Source organism: Schistocerca americana, chromosome 1, assembly GCF_021461395.2.
Source record: "Schistocerca americana isolate TAMUIC-IGC-003095 chromosome 1, iqSchAmer2.1, whole genome shotgun sequence".
Lineage (NCBI taxonomy): Eukaryota > Metazoa > Arthropoda > Insecta > Orthoptera > Acrididae > Schistocerca > Schistocerca americana.
Window position 1 is genome coordinate 268,568,736 of NC_060119.1, and position 17,943 is coordinate 268,586,678.

A 17,943-nucleotide genomic window follows, 5' to 3' on the forward strand; every position below is an offset into this window, starting at 1 on the left:
CTCCATGCTAGCTACTGTGAGATTGCCGCAGGGGATCGAAGTATTTGGCCATCCTCACTGAAGAAGGTGAATCCATTGCCCGTATAAGCGAATCAGTTGTAAGAAAGCCTATATGAAACTTCCTGGCAAGATTAAAACTGTGTGCCCGACCGAGACTCGAACTCGGGACCTTTGCCTTTCGCGGGCAAGTGCTCTACCATCTGAGCTACCCAAGCACGACTCACGCCCGGTACTCACAGCTTTACTTCTGCCAGTACCTCGTCTCCTACCTTCCAAACTTTACAGAAGCTCCCCTGCGAACCTTGCTTGCAGAACCAGCACTCCTGAAAGAAAGGATATTGCGGAGACATGGGTTAGCCACAGCCTGGGGGATGTTTCCAGAAAGCCTGTCTGTTCTTCTCTTAGAGTGGCAACGTTCTGGTTGAGCAGGTGGTTATAATTAAAGTTTCGCTACTGGAGCCAGTATAAACGAAAATTTATTTACCATATGGGTCTCTAACTTTAGAGAAATGAGCTTCACACTGTGCGCTGCAGGATTTGCGTTATTAGTGGTGTTGATGTCATGACTTGCCGTTAGGTGCCGGTACTGGTATGGCGACATAGGTCTGAAACACAAGCATCACTGAGTATTACAGCTGCAGGCAGTCAACACGGGCCTCGACAAAGTGGGCAGGGCTTTACTCGTAAAGCTGTTTTATTAAAACAGTAGCAGTAGTGATGCCACTCTTCACGAGTATCGACGCACTAAAAGAATAGGGAGAGGTCCTCTATCCATATCGGGATTGAAGAACGTGATTGGGAAGTTCGAATTAACTGGTTCAAAAATGGCTCTGAGCACTATGGGACTCAACTGCTGTGGTCATCAGTCCCCTAGAACTTAGAACTACTTAAACCTAACTAACCTAAGGACAGCACACACAGCCATGCCCGAGGCAGGATTCGAACCTGCGACCGTGGCAGTCGCACGGTTCCGGACTGCGCGCCTAGAACCGCGAGACCACCGCGGCCGGCAATTAACTGGTAATCTGGGAATTGCTCTTGGGGGAGGCGGACGGCCAGTTGCGCCACAAACTGTTGAAAAAGTTACTATTGCCATCGCTAATAATGCTGGACGCAATGTGCGATCTCCAAGTCGTGCAAGAGCTGTGCCCGACGGCTGAACATTCGCTGGTCAATCGTTGTTTCCCGCAGCAGTAGAGCTATATCTAGTGAGGTTCCAGCCTGTCGTGCATGCAGATGCAACTGAGCGACGTTTGTAACCTAGAACGTAAACATGGAACGCTTTAACAAATATACCGCCTCACGTGTAAATAATAATGTTTTTATTTCAATGCTTTATTCGTTTTTTTTCTCTTCTGCATGTTCTTACAAATGTTTCCACAAAGTTTTGTTGTCCTGCGACCACTTGTTCGTCATGTGGACCATCCCAAGTAGCGAAAATTAAATTATAACCACCCTGTATTATGCGATTGTGGCTCACTGAGCCAGGAACTAAACACTCGTTTGGTTCAAATAGCTCTGAGCACTATGGGACTTAACATCTATGGTCATCAGTCCCCTAGAACTTAAAACTACTTAAACCTAACTAACCTAAAGACATCACACAACACCCAGCCATCACGAAACACTCGTTTGTGTAAATTTTTGTCGGTATGTAATTTTCGTAATCACAATATTCTTTTTCTATATTTAGTGTGTATGTACTTACCAAAATATAGATTTTGACACAGGCATGGGAGACGTTAAAACCGACTGATCTTAAACTGTACAATTCCAAATATAAAAACTCTCCTGTTTGATCAATTGCACGTAATGACGCTGCCATACTTGTTAAGGGAATTTTAACAATAACTTCTTTTTCATTGATCTTTGGTTTATGAATGAATGGCTTTTGTGGTACAGATGCTGTTTTTGTTACCCAGCACATATTGCTCCCACCTCCTTGCTATTTACTCTGTTTCACCTGTGTCCTACGAAAAAAACCACGATATTGTACACATAAAATGCAACTGCAGACGCTTATTCGTAAACACGAAACGCCTGTTTGAACGACACGCTTCACTACAGATTATAAATTAATATCTCCGCGCCACATTTTCTGTCCGCATGTGAGGGCTGTCTCAGGAACTACTGTAGCCATTTTGTAACGGTTTTCCCTAAAACATAGACTGATTCACGTAGGTTCGTTTGTATAATTTACTGTACTACCACTAGGCGAAACAAGTCGTCTGGTCGTAGATAGTGTTACCCTTGCGAAACGGGAGTAGGTCGTTAGTACATAATAAAGATTCTGCTCGTTGTCCCTGCCCGTTTCACTTGCAGACTAACAACTTCCTCCACGATACACTGCTTCCGCTATGACCGTAAAAGCAGCCAAACGACGGCCTTAACAGCTATGTTTACTTTTTAGTGGCAGCTTGCCTTATCATGAGCGCCTGACGGCGAGCAGAGGATATCAGCTTTGCTGCGACATTATGGCTGCAGGGCTGCACTATCGTTCCAACTTTTCTTACGCGGTTCTGTCTCATAACTCGTGTGTCCACGTCAGGGGACAGACTGGGTAAAAGATCTTCATAATACACTCTGCACAGACGTGGTTTGAACGCAGCGTCGTTCTTATTGCATGTGGCGGTCCAAAATCCCGATAAAGGTGTCTTTTATGTTCTTCACCAGGAAAACAGCTTACGCAGTTATGAAACTTCCTGGCAGATTAAAACTGTGTGCCGGACCGAGACTCGAACTCGGGACCTTTGCCTTTCGCGGGCAAGTGCTCTACCGACTGAGCTACCCAAGCACGACTCATGCCCCGTTCTCACAGCTTTAATTCCGCCAGTACCTCGTCTCCTACCTTCCAAACTTCACAGAAGCTCTCCTGCGAAACTTGCAGAACTAGCACTCCTGGAAGAAGGTAGGAGACGAGGTAATGGCGGAATTAAAGCTGTGAGGACGGGGCGTGAGTCGTGCTTGGGTAGCTCAGTCGGTAGAGCACTTGCCCGCGAAAGGGAAAGGTCCCGAGTTCGAGTCTCGGTCCGGCACACATTTTTAATCTGCCAGGAAGTTTCACATGAGCGCACACTCCACTGTAGAGTGAAAATTTCATTCTAGCTTACGCAGTTATTTACTACTACTTGGTCCTGGGCATGCTTTGCTGTCCCTGAGTGGTTAAATGGAAAATAAGGAAAGGAGAAAGCACATGATTCCAATACGTATGGGAACTGAATATGCGTCCTAATTGCGTTCACCATCCTGTGTCTGTCGCCGGCCGCAGTGGCCGTGCGGTTAAAGGCGCTGCAGTCTGGAACCGCAAGACCGCTACGGTCGCAGGTTCGAATCCTGCCTCGGGCATGGATGTTTGTGACGTCCTTAGGTTAGTTAGGTTTACCTAGTTCTAAGTTCTAGGGGACTAATGACCTCAGCAGTTGAGTCCCATAGTGCTCAGAGCCATTTTTGAACCTGTGTCTGTCCATCTCCTCCTCCGTCCCTCTTTGTCCGTCACCTTCCTTATCGTGTTGCAGCAAAACATCTCCTGGGTTTCTGTTGCGCCGAAGTCGCGGGAGGTGCGTCTTGAGTTTTGTTAATGCGTTGACATATGCTTCCGAATTTGTGGTACCGCCTCTTGGCATCACATCAACGAGAATCACACCTTCACAGTCCCAGAACACGGTGATCATGATCTTACCGGCGGAAGGAGTTGCTCTGAATTTTTTCTTCAGTGGGGAGTGGGAATGCCGCCATTCCGTCGACTGTCGTTCTGTTTCGTGCTCAAAATGGTGAACCCATGTTTGATCACCTGTCATAGTCCGGAACAAGAAGGGCTCCACCTCTGCTTCACAACGTTGCAACAAATCAAGACAAATGTTTTTTTCTGTGTGATTTGTGATTCACCGTTAGACACCACGGGACCCATCTTGCACACACTTTTGAATATCCAAGAGTGCGGATCATTGCATCCACACTTCCTTTGCTGAGTGACAGATGCAGCACCATCTACCGAGTCTTAATGCCTCTGTCCTTGCGAATGGCAACATCAGCGCGCTGCGTGTCAGGTGTGACAGCCGTGGATGGTCTCCCCAACGGCTGCAAATCGTGGAGCTCCGCCGAACCGCCTTCTGATGACCTCGCCAGCCGTGCCCAGAGACTAACTGTACTTCTGTCGACAGCAGATGCTCCATACACTTTGCATTAGCGTTACTGAATATTTACCACAGTTTCTTTGGCTCTGAGCACTATGGGACTCAACTGCTGTGGTCATAAGTCCCCTAGAACTTAGAACTACTTAAACCTAACTAACCTAAGGACAGCACACAACACCCAGCCATCACGAGGCAGAGAAAATCTCTGACCCCGCCGGGAATCGAACCCGGGAACCCGGGCGTGGGAAGCGAGAACGCTACCGCACGACCACGAGATGCGGGCCACAGTTTCTTTCTCTGGAGTGAGAAATTCAATGACGGCACGTTGCTTGTAACGTACATCACATATAGACGCCATTTTGAAACTGTCCTGCAGCTACGGAAGTGATGGAAACTTGACGCGCTCACTCAGGAGACTTCAAATAATACATAGGTAACGTTTTGCTTTCGTAGCATTGTTTTCGGCTGAGAAAAGAAATGCGGTGCATTATTTGCTGGGCAACCCTCGTAGGCACACGGGTGGCCGCATTTTCCACAAATTAGAAAGAAAACTGCACCTTAAATCTTTCCTATGGCAAAGACACAAAATACAGGAAGCTTGGAGAGTCTCTCTCATGCTCGACTGCCATATGTGGCAGCTGACCCCTCCATCTTCTTACGTTGTGGGGATTTTCGTCTCCACTTCAGTGGAACGTAGCCTCACCGCTCAGCACTAAACGTAAAAGGAAATTGTTACCTTCCATCGCCACACCCAGAATTAATACATAAAACTCTACACATTGCTGCTTTCACAATCCTTCAGGAGTTGTAGCAATTGAACCGTGTATCTTTTGAAACAGAAACGTGGGCGCGAAACATGCCAGATGGATGATGACGGCTAACTCTCGACTGGCACGACGAGTACACTTGTGTGAACTATCTGCAGATCTCCGCACTCTGCCTCTTGAACGAGCACGGTGGGCGGCCCCTTACAAGAACAGGCAGTAATCTGGTACTGCAGGTGTCATCGCCGTATGTTTTGAACTGTACGAAGTGCAGTGCAGCGTTCAGAATTTATTCGAAAAGTGCGACGGCCAACACCACAATCTCTCTAACTTCATGTCGACCAAACATTCACAAACATGCAGTATTATAGGTCAATGCTGCTCACGACAGTAAAAATACGACTGAACTAAGAAAGCAGTCAACAGGAAGTGAACACAGTGAAACAAACTGCAGTTATCAATGACTACACTGCTTCAATGGTTGTATAGGCATAGTAAAAAAAAGACAGAGGCAAAGACAAACCACACCACAGACGATAAAGACAAACAAAAGATTGCAAATCATCATCTTCATAAATTATTGTGTTAATGGACGTTTTAAGACCTACAGCAGAAAACAAACGAAAGAATCAGAGAACAGAATGACAACAGAAAGCTACATACTACAAAAAATTTGTAAAGGAACACATTACAAAAAGCACAATAAGAAGGGAAAATCAGTCGCAACGGAGGGGCTATCTACCGCAGCTGGTAGTCCATCGTCGCAGGTTCCTAGTTCATCTTCCGTTGTTGCCGGCCTCACTTGTTTAAGGGCTGTTAGTATCTGATTCTTCAGTCACATATTTGGACGTTTCCTTAGGCGTTTTCCAGCAGGTTGTGAAAGGAGGACTCGGTGAAGGAGTGATCCATCAGCTCAAAAGATGAGGCCTACCCACTGTCGCTCTTTTGCCCTAAAGATTGCAAATACCTTCAACAACAATATATAATAAACTGAAAAAAAAACTACTACATGACATGAGTAATCATGACCAAATTCAGACATCGGAATATACAAAATACCAAGCCACGAATGCTCCATATCCAATATTCAGGATAAACAAACCGAGATTCCAACAATAGGTGTACAATAGGTGTACAGAGCACATTACAGCCTACACACACAACAGACACACTTCGTCAGCAATAACCCCTCCCCCCTCCCACACACACACAAATACATGCAGGAAACCCATTTGCGAAAGTAGAGCAAAATGTGAAAATACTCCACTGGCAAAATATATTGTATGTGCTGGGAAAACTGTAGGTGTATTCACATTACAAAATAACGAAGATAAAATGTAAAATGAAAAACCTGGAATGTGATACAAGGAAATTGTTCATATGGTTTGATAGCTTACTCAAGGAACAATAATGACACATAAGGTGTGTGTGTGTGTGTGTGTGTGTGTGTGTGTGTGTGTGTGTGTGTGTGTGTGTGTGTGTGAGCAAGTAATGATTCACGTTATTAAGATGAATAACGTCAGTGCGAAAGTATTCATAATCTCTCGACGACCTATAGCGTGACATCTGTCGACTACATACAAAAACATTTTTGTGACTATTTATGTACGTTTGCTATTTTCACTGTGTACTGTGCACAGAAAATTGTGTGATGTTTAATATGTGTGAATTTTCGCACAGCAAGAAAACAGTAAGTAAAAGTTATTTCCAAATCCCGTCACTATATGCTAGTGTAAAGATCGATCATTAATTAAAAACTGTGCGTGTTTTTATATGTTACACTAAAGACAACATAACAATGCAGAACCTCATACATCGAAAACATCACGAATGAATAGCATTGTAGGCAACAAACTCACGTGAAAATGTGAGTCATTTTACGAAAGGCCCGGTGCAAAATACAAATAAAAAAAGTTGACCGGTAGCAGAAAAATTTTTAGTAAACAAATACTCTGTTTTTGCAGCCGCAGACTTTCACCAATCATTTCTAAAGGATCAAATCAAAAGAAACATTTTGCCTATTGAATTCGCGTTACAACTTAACTTACACTATTTGTAGTTATAAGGATTGTCATTTTATATGTATGAGACCCGAAAAAAGAAGGAAAGGATTCCCCACTAGCTGCACTTCCCGGCCAGCACATATATTTCCAAAGTTTTTGAGTCAAATTGGCAGTTGACGCCCCGTTAAAATTTAATTTTATGATTTCTACGTTTTCGAGGCTGAGCGTTTACCGAGTGATAATGTAAGATGAAGCATAACTCCACCGACAATCTTTCGGAGGCTGTTGAGCGATATCTTCTGAGTGTTTTAATTTAACGGTTCCACAGTCACCGGTGGCTCGTTACCGAGTAATAATGTAGTTATGATTTGTATTGTTCGTTGCCGCAGCCACTCTTGTTTCTATAAAATACATTAACAATGAAGAAGTCTCTAATACTCAGTAACCAAAACGTACAAACACAACACAGAGTAATGCAGAAACCCTCAGACGCAAAAGAGCTGTTATGTGGTTGCCGTCGCTGCGGGAACAGATCAGCATAAAGTCGTTGTACCGCTCTTCCATTGTATTCAGTGGCTCATTCACATGGTGCATATCAGCCAACTCATCAGTAAATCTGTCCACAGTACTGCTGCGTTTCATTGTGAACACTCAACTAACACTGCAGGAAAAAAAGTACTAGAAAGAACAAAGCGGTTCTAAACGCAAATTCGAGGACAGCCATTTAAAGAGGGCATTATTGTTGTCAACAGTAGGTACCTGGAACGAATGGAAACAAAACGCACAGCGCATACCGCCGACATTTGAATGGCTATTTGTTAAAAGGGCAGACGTCACATTTTTATGAATTTTCACTTTTTACTGGTTATGAAAACCTAAAGGTACGCCTATCATTCTACGTTAAAAGGGCAGCAATATCATTATTGCAAATAAGTTTAAAATGTTGTTATTTCCCTCATATTTTGTTAAAAGGTGAAATGTCCTGGAGGTCTGCCTTTTTTAACAAAAATACTTCAGGTTACGTGGTTATTGAATTGGCAACGTATTTTGAGGCCTGTTTGAGGAGAGCACAACAATTCATTACAGTTGACAGTCCTTGGCACCTTTTAGCTCAGAGCACAACAATACATTATAAATTCTGCATTAAGTTGTATAAATTTTACTGTTCGGAAATACATTAAGCACCATGGTACATTGATAATTTTTACTTTTTGGACATCTGGCAGTGGGCAACACAAACCAAAACATTGCATCAAAACAAGTGTTCAGCTCCTAGTGCTGTGAAATGTGGGAAAAAACTGCAAGTGGCATTTATAAGAAGAGGAACGGCACCAAAAATGGAACAGAGGTGTAATATGTAGAAAATCGTCCACGCAACCTGCCACTGAAGCTGCCCTGCACATAATAAAGGCAAAACGCGTATATTTCATTGCTTGTAGTCAGACGGTTCAAAAAGTAAAAATTATTAACATACCGTAATAGTACACGAAACTGAGGAAGACAGGACTACAAATGTTGAAGATATTAAGCACCGTGGTTTTCTCAGATGAGGGTGAATGTGTTCTTCGAGGGAAAAGAAAATGAAACCCGCAAAGCTATCAGAGAAATATAGCAATCAAGACTGAGAGGAGCATATTGTAAGGACTACTATAGAAAGAATGTAGATGTCAAAACAAATGGTGGAGATTGCGAATAATTTCGTATTATTTAGTACTTTTGTCCCTTAGGTTAAATCAGTTCTGCAAGAGAACAGCTGTCTCTCTCTCATTCAGACACACGAGCGAGAGAATTCATTTTAGTATAAGTTTATTGTATCACTTCATTCTTTATTCCAACAACAATGACTATATTGTGGACTCACCATTGATCTATGGTCTGGTCAGACATACCTTTAATGTTGGCCTAAGCCAGCATGTTGAACTACCTCCTGGTGACGTGTCCATAAGAAGCATAACATGGAGGCCCTTCACAAAATCATTCTATCAGTGGAAGAGTTTTATGTGAAAATTTTGAAGGACGCTTTAGTGGAAAAATATTCCGGATTAGAGGACTAATATGAAATTGTTACACATGGTTTTCTTTTTAATTTTCTTTATAAGCGTAACAAAAAATTGGGGTCATGTACAAGCATAAAAAGCGAATAATTGTTATGTTTTTAATTGATACGTTATTTTTTCAAAATTTGTTAAAAGAGCACAAGTCTTTAGTTTCTGAAATATAATAACATAATAATTCTACTCAGTGTAGGGGATTTCAGATCTCCCATCCTCGTTAAAAGTGTTAGTACTGTGTTCTGGAATGGAAGATTCGGAGAAAACTCACAAAATGTAGTAATAAATAAATTTTTTTCATACCTACAACTCATTCTGATGGACATCCGCCCTTTTAACGAATGACTATTCATATGCATTGTTGTGCAGTGTTTTCTGTGCAGTACAGCTACAAAGCTAATTGCGGCGAGAAACCAAAGGAAATGCAATAACTTTGTACCAAGCTGCCGGAGGCCTTGGTTCCCTTTTGGCAAAATACTCAGAAAGTACAATCTCTGAAAGTTTGTCGGTGGGGTTCTGGTTCGCCGTTTCTCATTGTGATCTTAATAATAGTTCTGATGATGACAATAGCTGGTAGGGCGCAATAAATGAAAGTACATTAAGTGATAAAATGGTTTTAGCGGCAAAATTTCATAATTACTACTGACTCATCTATTTCCTTTATAAATATTAGCGAGATTGCGAATTTATTAAAAAGATGGATTTGCTTTCGGCAGAATTGCACTTAAAATCTAAATTGAGGCTTTTCGCACTTTTTCTAAATTGTTTAAAGTTAGTGGTTCCTTTGAAAAGGACTGATCATGACCTCTGTCTTTAATGACTTCGTCCTGGACTGAACATTAACCTTAAATCTCCGTCCATTTCGGTTTTTTATTATTTATTTATTTTTTATTTTTAGTCAGTCCTTGTTAGGCGGAAACAATAACCTCCAGCACGTAAATCACCTTGTACGCAGCTGACGCGGCGGGTTCCGTTGCCCATGCAACGTCATGTGGAGATGGGGCCTCGTGGAGAGCTTTTCTCCCCATTCTTTGTGTAAATAACAACTCTATTACACTTATAAAATTGTTAAGTTTAAATATAGGAAATTATAAAAGAAGAAAGTGTTTTGAGGAGAGTTATAAAACATGATAGGATAGATACTAGTTCTCTCTTCACCTGCGCTGCCAAGGGAGGAGGTTCCGGATGTGACCTCGAGCCCGATATCCCTGTGCAGTACCCTCCAAGGTTACTTACTGATGTATATTAATATACTAGTTTACTTTACTCCAGGTTCCACATGATGTTTGTATACTATGTGATAAAGGATTCCTATTGATGTGTACTGTGTAGGATATGTATTGTGTCTCAACGTATGTTTTATGAACTGCGTACTCTTCTTCTAACTTACAGTAGGCACTAAAAATCTATGTCATTATAGTTACAGGTTTAACGTGGTACAAGCGACCATTATATGAAAATATTTTTGTATCTCGGGTTTGATCTATGTTTAACTTCCCTACATCTGGGTGCCTAAATTTTTTCTTCGTCTTTTATGTTCTCTATGTTGGTGTTGGAGTCGTCCATTGTACTGCAGTCCTCATCTGAACCAAACCATTCGTATCTTAGACGTTTGATACGATGACCGTAAGATCTCGTTTGTTTATAGATGATGTGTTCTGTCTTGGATAAACGGTCTGGCTGATCATCTAATTGTCCTCAGTGGTGTAAGTTCCTGAGTGTGAATTTAGTATTTCTGTTGTGAGGGTCCTCGAAGATAGGGTACATCTACATTTACAACTACATAGATAATATTAGGCAAACCACCGTACCGTACGTTGCGGATGGTACCCTGTACCACTACTTCTTTTCCCCTTCTGTTCCACTCGAAAAAACAGCCAGGAAAACACGACTGTCAGTACGCCTCCACATGAGCTCTAATTTCTCGTATCTCATCTTCGTGGTCCTTACGCGCGATGTATGTTGGAATCATTCGGTAGTCCGCTTCAAATGCCAGTTCTCTAAATTTGCTCAATAGTGTTTCTCGAAAAGAACGGCGCTTTCCTTCCAGGGATTCCCATTTCAGTTCCCGAAGCATCTTCGTAACACTTACGTGTTGTTCGAACCTACCGGTAACAAATCTAGGAGCCCGCCTCTGAATTGCTTCGATGTCTTGCTTCAATTCGACCTGGTACGGATCCCAAACTCTCGAGCAGTACTCAAGAATATGTCGCAACAGCGTCCTATATACGGTCTCCTTCACAGGTGAACCACTTTTCCCTAAAATTCTCCCAATAAACCGAATTCGACCACTTGGCTTCCCTACCACAGTTTTCACGTGCTCATTCCACCTCATATCGCTTTATAGCGTTACGCCCATATATTTAAACGACTTGACTGTGCCAAGAAGGACACTAGTAATACTGTATTCGAACATTACAAGTTTGTCCTTCTTACTCATCCGCATTAACTTACATTTTTCCACATTTAGGGCTAGCTGCCATTCATCACACCAACTGGAAATCATGTCTAAGTCGTATCTTTCTACAATCACTCAATTTCGACACCTTACCGTACACCACTGCTGCCCACCGAGTCCACCAAATCATTTACGTACATAGAGAACAACAGTGGTCCTGTCACACTTCCCTGGGGCTCTCCGATGGTACCCTTGTCTCTGATGATCACTCGCCGTCGAGGACAACATACTGGTTTCTATTATTTAAGAATTCTTCGAGCCACTCAGATATTTGTGAAATTATTCATTATGTTTTTATCTTTGTTAACAGCCTGCAGCGGGACACCGTGTCAAATGCTCTCCGAAAATCTAGAAATATGGAATCTGATCTTCATCCATGGTTCTCAGAATATCATATGAGAAAAGGGTAAACTGAGTTTCGCACGAGCGCTGTTTTCTAAAACCATGCTGATTCGGGGACATAAGCGTCTTACTCTCAAGAAACTTTATTATATTCGAATAGAGAATATATTCAAAGATTCTGCAGCAAACCGAAGTTAGGAATATTGGCCTGTAATTTTGCGGGTTCGTTTTTTAAACTTTTTGATATACTAGAGTCACCTGCGCTTTATTGCAGTCGCTTGGGACTTTGTGCTTTTGCACAGCCACCGGCCTTGACACGTCAAAAATGTAGCGGTTATTGTCCACATTACTGGCTACAGGCACTGGAACCCATACTATCACTCCAGGTGCTGGGCAGATAGGTTGTGGTGCTAAAAAAAAATCGTCCCACTTTTCCTTTATGCATACTCACTTTGCTGCAAACTGACCCGTTTTCTGATTCATCGCACGTGACCTGACTGTACGATCCTGCATAGCCGTGGGCACAGTCCTGTCGGGCGCTAGTTGCATGGGGCCGTGGAGATCCTGCATGGTTTTGAGTATGGCACTCCTGTACCCACCGATTGCACATTAACATGACAGTGGTGGGATCTCGAGAACCCGTCCAACGCATGCAGCAATAAAATATCATGGAACAACAAATCAGTCTCCATATACCAAGATCACACTGCTGCCGGCCGGGGTGGCCGAACGGTTCTAGGCGCTACAGTCTGGAACCGCGCGACTGCTGCGGTCGCAGGTTCGAATCCTGCCTCGTCCATGGTTGTGTGTGTCGTCCTTAGGTTAGTTAGGTTTAAGTAGTTCTAAGTTCTAGGGGACTGATGACCTCAGTAGTTAAGTCCCATAGTGCTCAGAGCTATTTGAACCATTTTTGATCACACTGCTGTCGAATTACAACACTTACTGGTAGTCGTTTCTGTTTCTTACACTAATCAAAACACGACCTTGTGACAGACAACCACAATTCAGACGGTGTGGGTGAGGAGCAATCAGCGGCTTTTTGCTGATGCTGAAGTGCACAGGAAAGTCTCGTCAATGAGAAACTGTTGGAGGATAGAGGATGACTTACACAAAATTTCTATTTGGCATAATGAATGGCATCTTGCTCTATATATAGAAAAATTTTAGTTAAGAAGATAGGCGATTTTCATGATTGTTTCCAGAAAAATGAAGTATGTTAAATCTGATCATATAGTTTTATTTCTTCCACTTCTGACTTTAGGAAATCATTCTCGTGTCCACATCGGACGCTCCACATAACCGCTGCACCGGGTAGAAGGCCCTTTGCGGCCGGCGAATCTCTCCTATTCGATCTGCTACAAAATAATTTCGTATTAGTCATTCTCAATATATTTTCTATCAGCATATATAGAATAACTGAAAAATATTAAGCTCTAACAAAATGGTGACGTGTTGAAACAAATTTTATTTTCTTCACCCACCGACACGAGATAAACCGAGCACCGCAAAAGGACTTTTGAAGATATCGCAAAAGCCGGCCGTTGTGGCCCAGCGGTTCTAGGCGCCTCAGTCGGGAACCGCGCTGCTGCTACGGTCGCAGGTTCGAATCCTACCTCGGGCATGGGTGTGTGTGATGTCCTTAGGTTAGTTAGGTTTAAGTAGTTCTAAGTCTAGGGGACTGATGACCTCAGATGTTAAGTCCCATAGTGCTTAGAGCCATTTGAACCATTTGAATATCGCAAAACGGTTACGTACGCTGGCAAATAATTCAATTTAGATATCCGGCATCAAATTCCGATCTCTCTGGTAGCTTCTGCCATCCGCTGCTCTGCTCGCTCGATATGCGTTTCGTCCGCTTTTGTGTAGAAGTTGTAACAGACCAGCCCGATGTCAAGTTCGAGCACATTCATAACTTCCATAATGCCTGTTAAGCCATCGTTGAAATTAGATGTCGACTATATTTTCCCCACTGTGAATTGTTTTTGGAGACACTTTTCCACAAATTGCCTTTTAACGCGCTACCGGATTTCCTGGCTAACTTGGATGAACACTGCCCAGGGAATATTTCAAAGAAAAAAAACCGATTTTCCGAAAATTTAGAAGAAGATTGACTATCCCTTAAATGCAGATAAGTAGCGAAAATAATCCAGTGTCGGTCGAAAGTAGTGTGTACAGGCGTAACGTACCAGAATTGTGTGACATGGAACGAGCACGTAAGGTCGGTGGTAAGCAAGGTCAACTGTCGACTTCAGTTTATTGATAGGATTCTGAGAAAGCGTTGCTCATTCATAAAGCAGACCGAGTATAGGACACTAGTGCGACCCATTCCTGAACACTATTCGTGTGTTTGGAATCCTTACTAGGTGAGACGAAAAAAGTCATCGAAACAGTTCAGAGGAGTGCTACTAGATTTGTTACCGGTGGTTGCAATCTACACGTGAGTACTAAGTGGACTCAAATGCGTATCATCGGAGGTTAGATGAGAGGACATAAAGAAAATTTAGAGAACCGGCACTTTTGGCTGACTGCAGAACGACTCTACTGTGGTCAACGTAATTTTCGCGTAAGGACCGCGAAGAAAAGATAACAGATATGCAGGGATGTATGGAGGCGTATGGAATGGAACAGAAGAGGGAATGACTAGTGGTACACGGTACCTTTCGCCATGTAGAGTATACCAGCTGTAGCTATAAAATAATAGGTCTGATGCTGACACAGAGTAAGAACGCACGCGCAAATAATGAACGGCCGATACCTATGAAGTGTGAAGCCTACTGAATCGAATGCGGCTTTTCTGTTGTCTGTAGACAAATCAGTTTGGCCTTGGCCTTCGTTTGTGTAAGAGCTGTTATTTTGTTTTGCGGGAAAAAATGATAAGTGTAATAACAGAGGTACGAAATGTCGTAGTTTCACATGAAACTTGGAAAAGCTGCTTCTGACACCTATCTACTATTAAAAGAAGTGTATGGAGGAGACTGTGTATCACGTACGCCAGTTTTTGAATGTTTCAAGCGTTTCCAAGACGGCCGAGAAGACGTTGAAGATGACTCATGACCAAGACGGCATTCAACATCAAAAACGGTTTAAAATATTGGAAAAGTAGATTTGAGCGTTGGTTGAGTATTCGATCGATTGCTGAAACTGTAGGAATCTTCAAAGAGTGCATAAGGCAAATTTTACATAACCAGTTTAACAAGAGTGTGTGAAACTGATGCGGAAAATATTCACGATCGAAAAAAAAGAAGCTCGTGAAAATGTTTGCACATGTACTTTAAGTATCACTGAAAATTATCCTAATTTCTTGGAAAGAGTGGTAATATGTGACGAATCTTGGTTTTCCACATATGATCCAGATGCTTCACCGAGAGCGAAAAATCTCGAGTTAGCAAATGAAGATTTTTTTCGATATTTATAGGGTTATCTTTACTGGGTTCGTGAAGGTCACGTTATTGATCGGCATTACTACCTTGAGAGCCATTTGAACCATTTTTGATGCTCCGGTTAATTTATAGTAACATCTACATATATAAAAGAAAGTCGTGTTAGTTACACTATTTATAACTCAAGAACGGCTGGACCGATTTGGCTGAAAATTGGTGGAGAGGTAGCTTAGAACCAGGAGACGGACATCAGATACTTTTTATCCCGTTCGACCGCTATAAAACGTGGTATAACAAAAACGCATCTGACATGGAATAACAAAACGCAAATGACAGCTAAACGTGTATGGTTAAGTATCAGTATATATCATTAATTAAAAATTTAAAGAAATAATTTGTGCTGGCCGGTGTGGCCTTGCGGTTCTAGGCGCTTCAGTCTGGAACCGCATGACCGCTACGGTCGCAGGTTCGAATCCTGCCTCGGGCATGGATGTGTGTGATGTCCTTAGGTTAGTTAGGTTTAAGTAGTTCTAAGTTCTAGGGGACTGATGACCACAGATGTTAAGTCCAATAGTGCTCAGAGCCATTTTTGAAATAATTTGTATTTTCTTTGAATCATCATTAAGAATGCCGCGACCAAGACGATCGAATATTTCTCGATAAAGCCGTAATGCAAGAAGGATACAAACATTGCGAATGAAAGGACTGAAGAAGAACAACAAATTGCCCATGAAGAGCGCCGCGTAAGTATGGCTCGACTTCGTGCTTCTCAATCACAAGAGCAAAGTGAGGCAGCCCGTGAAACGGCTCATTACTAACTACAAAAGTAATGAATGGTTGAGTGAGCGAGCAATTTTAGCTGCTAAAAATAAAGATGTAGATGACCTAAACTACATAATTCAGAATGAGATCATTGGTAAAATGCGTTCATTCAAATCTATTGACTGTGTAACAAATGAAGACGAAGCCACCAACTATCCAACTGAATTTTTAAACTCCTTGGATGTGCCTGGCTTACCACCGCACAATTTACGCCTAAAAGTTGGCTCTGTAGTGATCATGCTTCGAAACATAAACCAACCAAAACTGTGCAACGGTACGCGTTTGGTGGTAAGTAAAATTGATGAACAATGTTATTTACGTGACGATACTCAAAGGTAAATTCGAAGGTGAGGAAGTTCTCATTCCAAGGATCCCGATGATCCCAACCGATATGCCGTTTGAGTTTAAAGGACTTCAATTTCCGATCCGTCTTGCATTCGCCATAACCATTAACAAATCACAAGGCCAATCCTTGAAAGTTTGTGGTTTAAATCTGGAATATCCATGTTTTTCACATGGTCAATTGTATGTGGCGTGTTCACGGGTCGGAAGGCCATGTGCGTTGTTTTTTCTTGCGCCTGATAATAAAACAAAAAATGTCATGTATCACAAGGTACTTAACTGTAGAGTGGAAGCTATGCACCAAAAAACTTAAAGAATGAAGAATCATTAAAATACTTAACTTTTTTATTCGTATTTCCTAATAAAAATTGAACTTAACATCCAAAATCTGATTATTTATTGACTTCAAGGCGGAACAGAGTTCGCCGGGTCATCTAGTCTTGTATATGCCCCGTATATGAATGTAGAAATGCAATTTATAAATGAACAACCCACTGCGAAATGTTTCCATATAGGATATGGATGAGTTACGCCTCACTAGTTTCTGCAGTTGCCTTGTAATGCTGATCGTTTGCATATCCAAGCATGCATTACACTACAAGCCAGTTCGAGTTTGTTTGCAATCGTGCTGCAAATTTAATGGCCAGCAGTGTACATGCAAAACCCAGTCGTTACAAAATTCGCTGATTACTGCAGCAAGAGGGGCGGAAGCGGCGGGCGCTGTTTGTTGCAGCTTGAAACAAGAGGCACAGCTGTTCCATAGTGTATGGAGCGCGGTATCTGGCCGGGGTGTTGGCAGCTGGGAGGCATAACGGCTCCTCCAGGGAGTGCTGCTGCGTCAGCAGCGGAGGCCCCACACCGGAGATTACCCGCACCTGCCGCTGCGCGTCTCTGGGGAGGAGACCAGCTAAAGCAACGTCGTGGGGGCGCTCCGGCGCCGAGCTTTGCAAACAAGCGGCGCGAGGGAGAGGTGGGCTGTGACGAGGTCCATCATCTGCCCACCACAGCAGGCGACACTTGTTGGACGCCTTTGCAAGTGCGGCGGTAATCTAAGGAGAAAGTAAACGCTGTAAACTTTCAGAGGTTCTCCGCGGATGTTGGCCGAGTGAATGCAAAAAATATAGCTGCCGTAGCTGAAACGCCCGCTAAACCCGCTGGGCAGAATAGGTAATAGGATTGTGGAAAGGGCCAAGGGTTGAGGTCAGTTTCTGCTTCTAATTGTCATTTATTGTAATTTAGCAACTCTCTCACAGCTGAAAGCCTTCAACAAGAAATCTGTGCAAGATAAAAATCCAATTAAGATTGCGTATGTTGTTTTTGAATTATTTTATTGCTAAGTGCAATACAAAAGGTTGAGGGCCACAATTAATTTTCAAAATTTTAGAATATATTACCATAGACCTTTAAAGGCAGAAGGCCAACAAGAAATCGTAAAAAATCAAAAATTCAATTAAGATAGCAGCAAAATAATTTAAAACCCAAAAGGCAACACACGCAAGGTGCAACACAAATGACTGAGGGCCACAATTAAATTTCAAAACTTCAGAATATATTACCATAGACCTTTAAAGGCAGAAGGCCAGCATGTTTAACAACAAGATAAAAATCCAATTAAGATAGTAATAAAATAATTTAAAGAAGCAACACA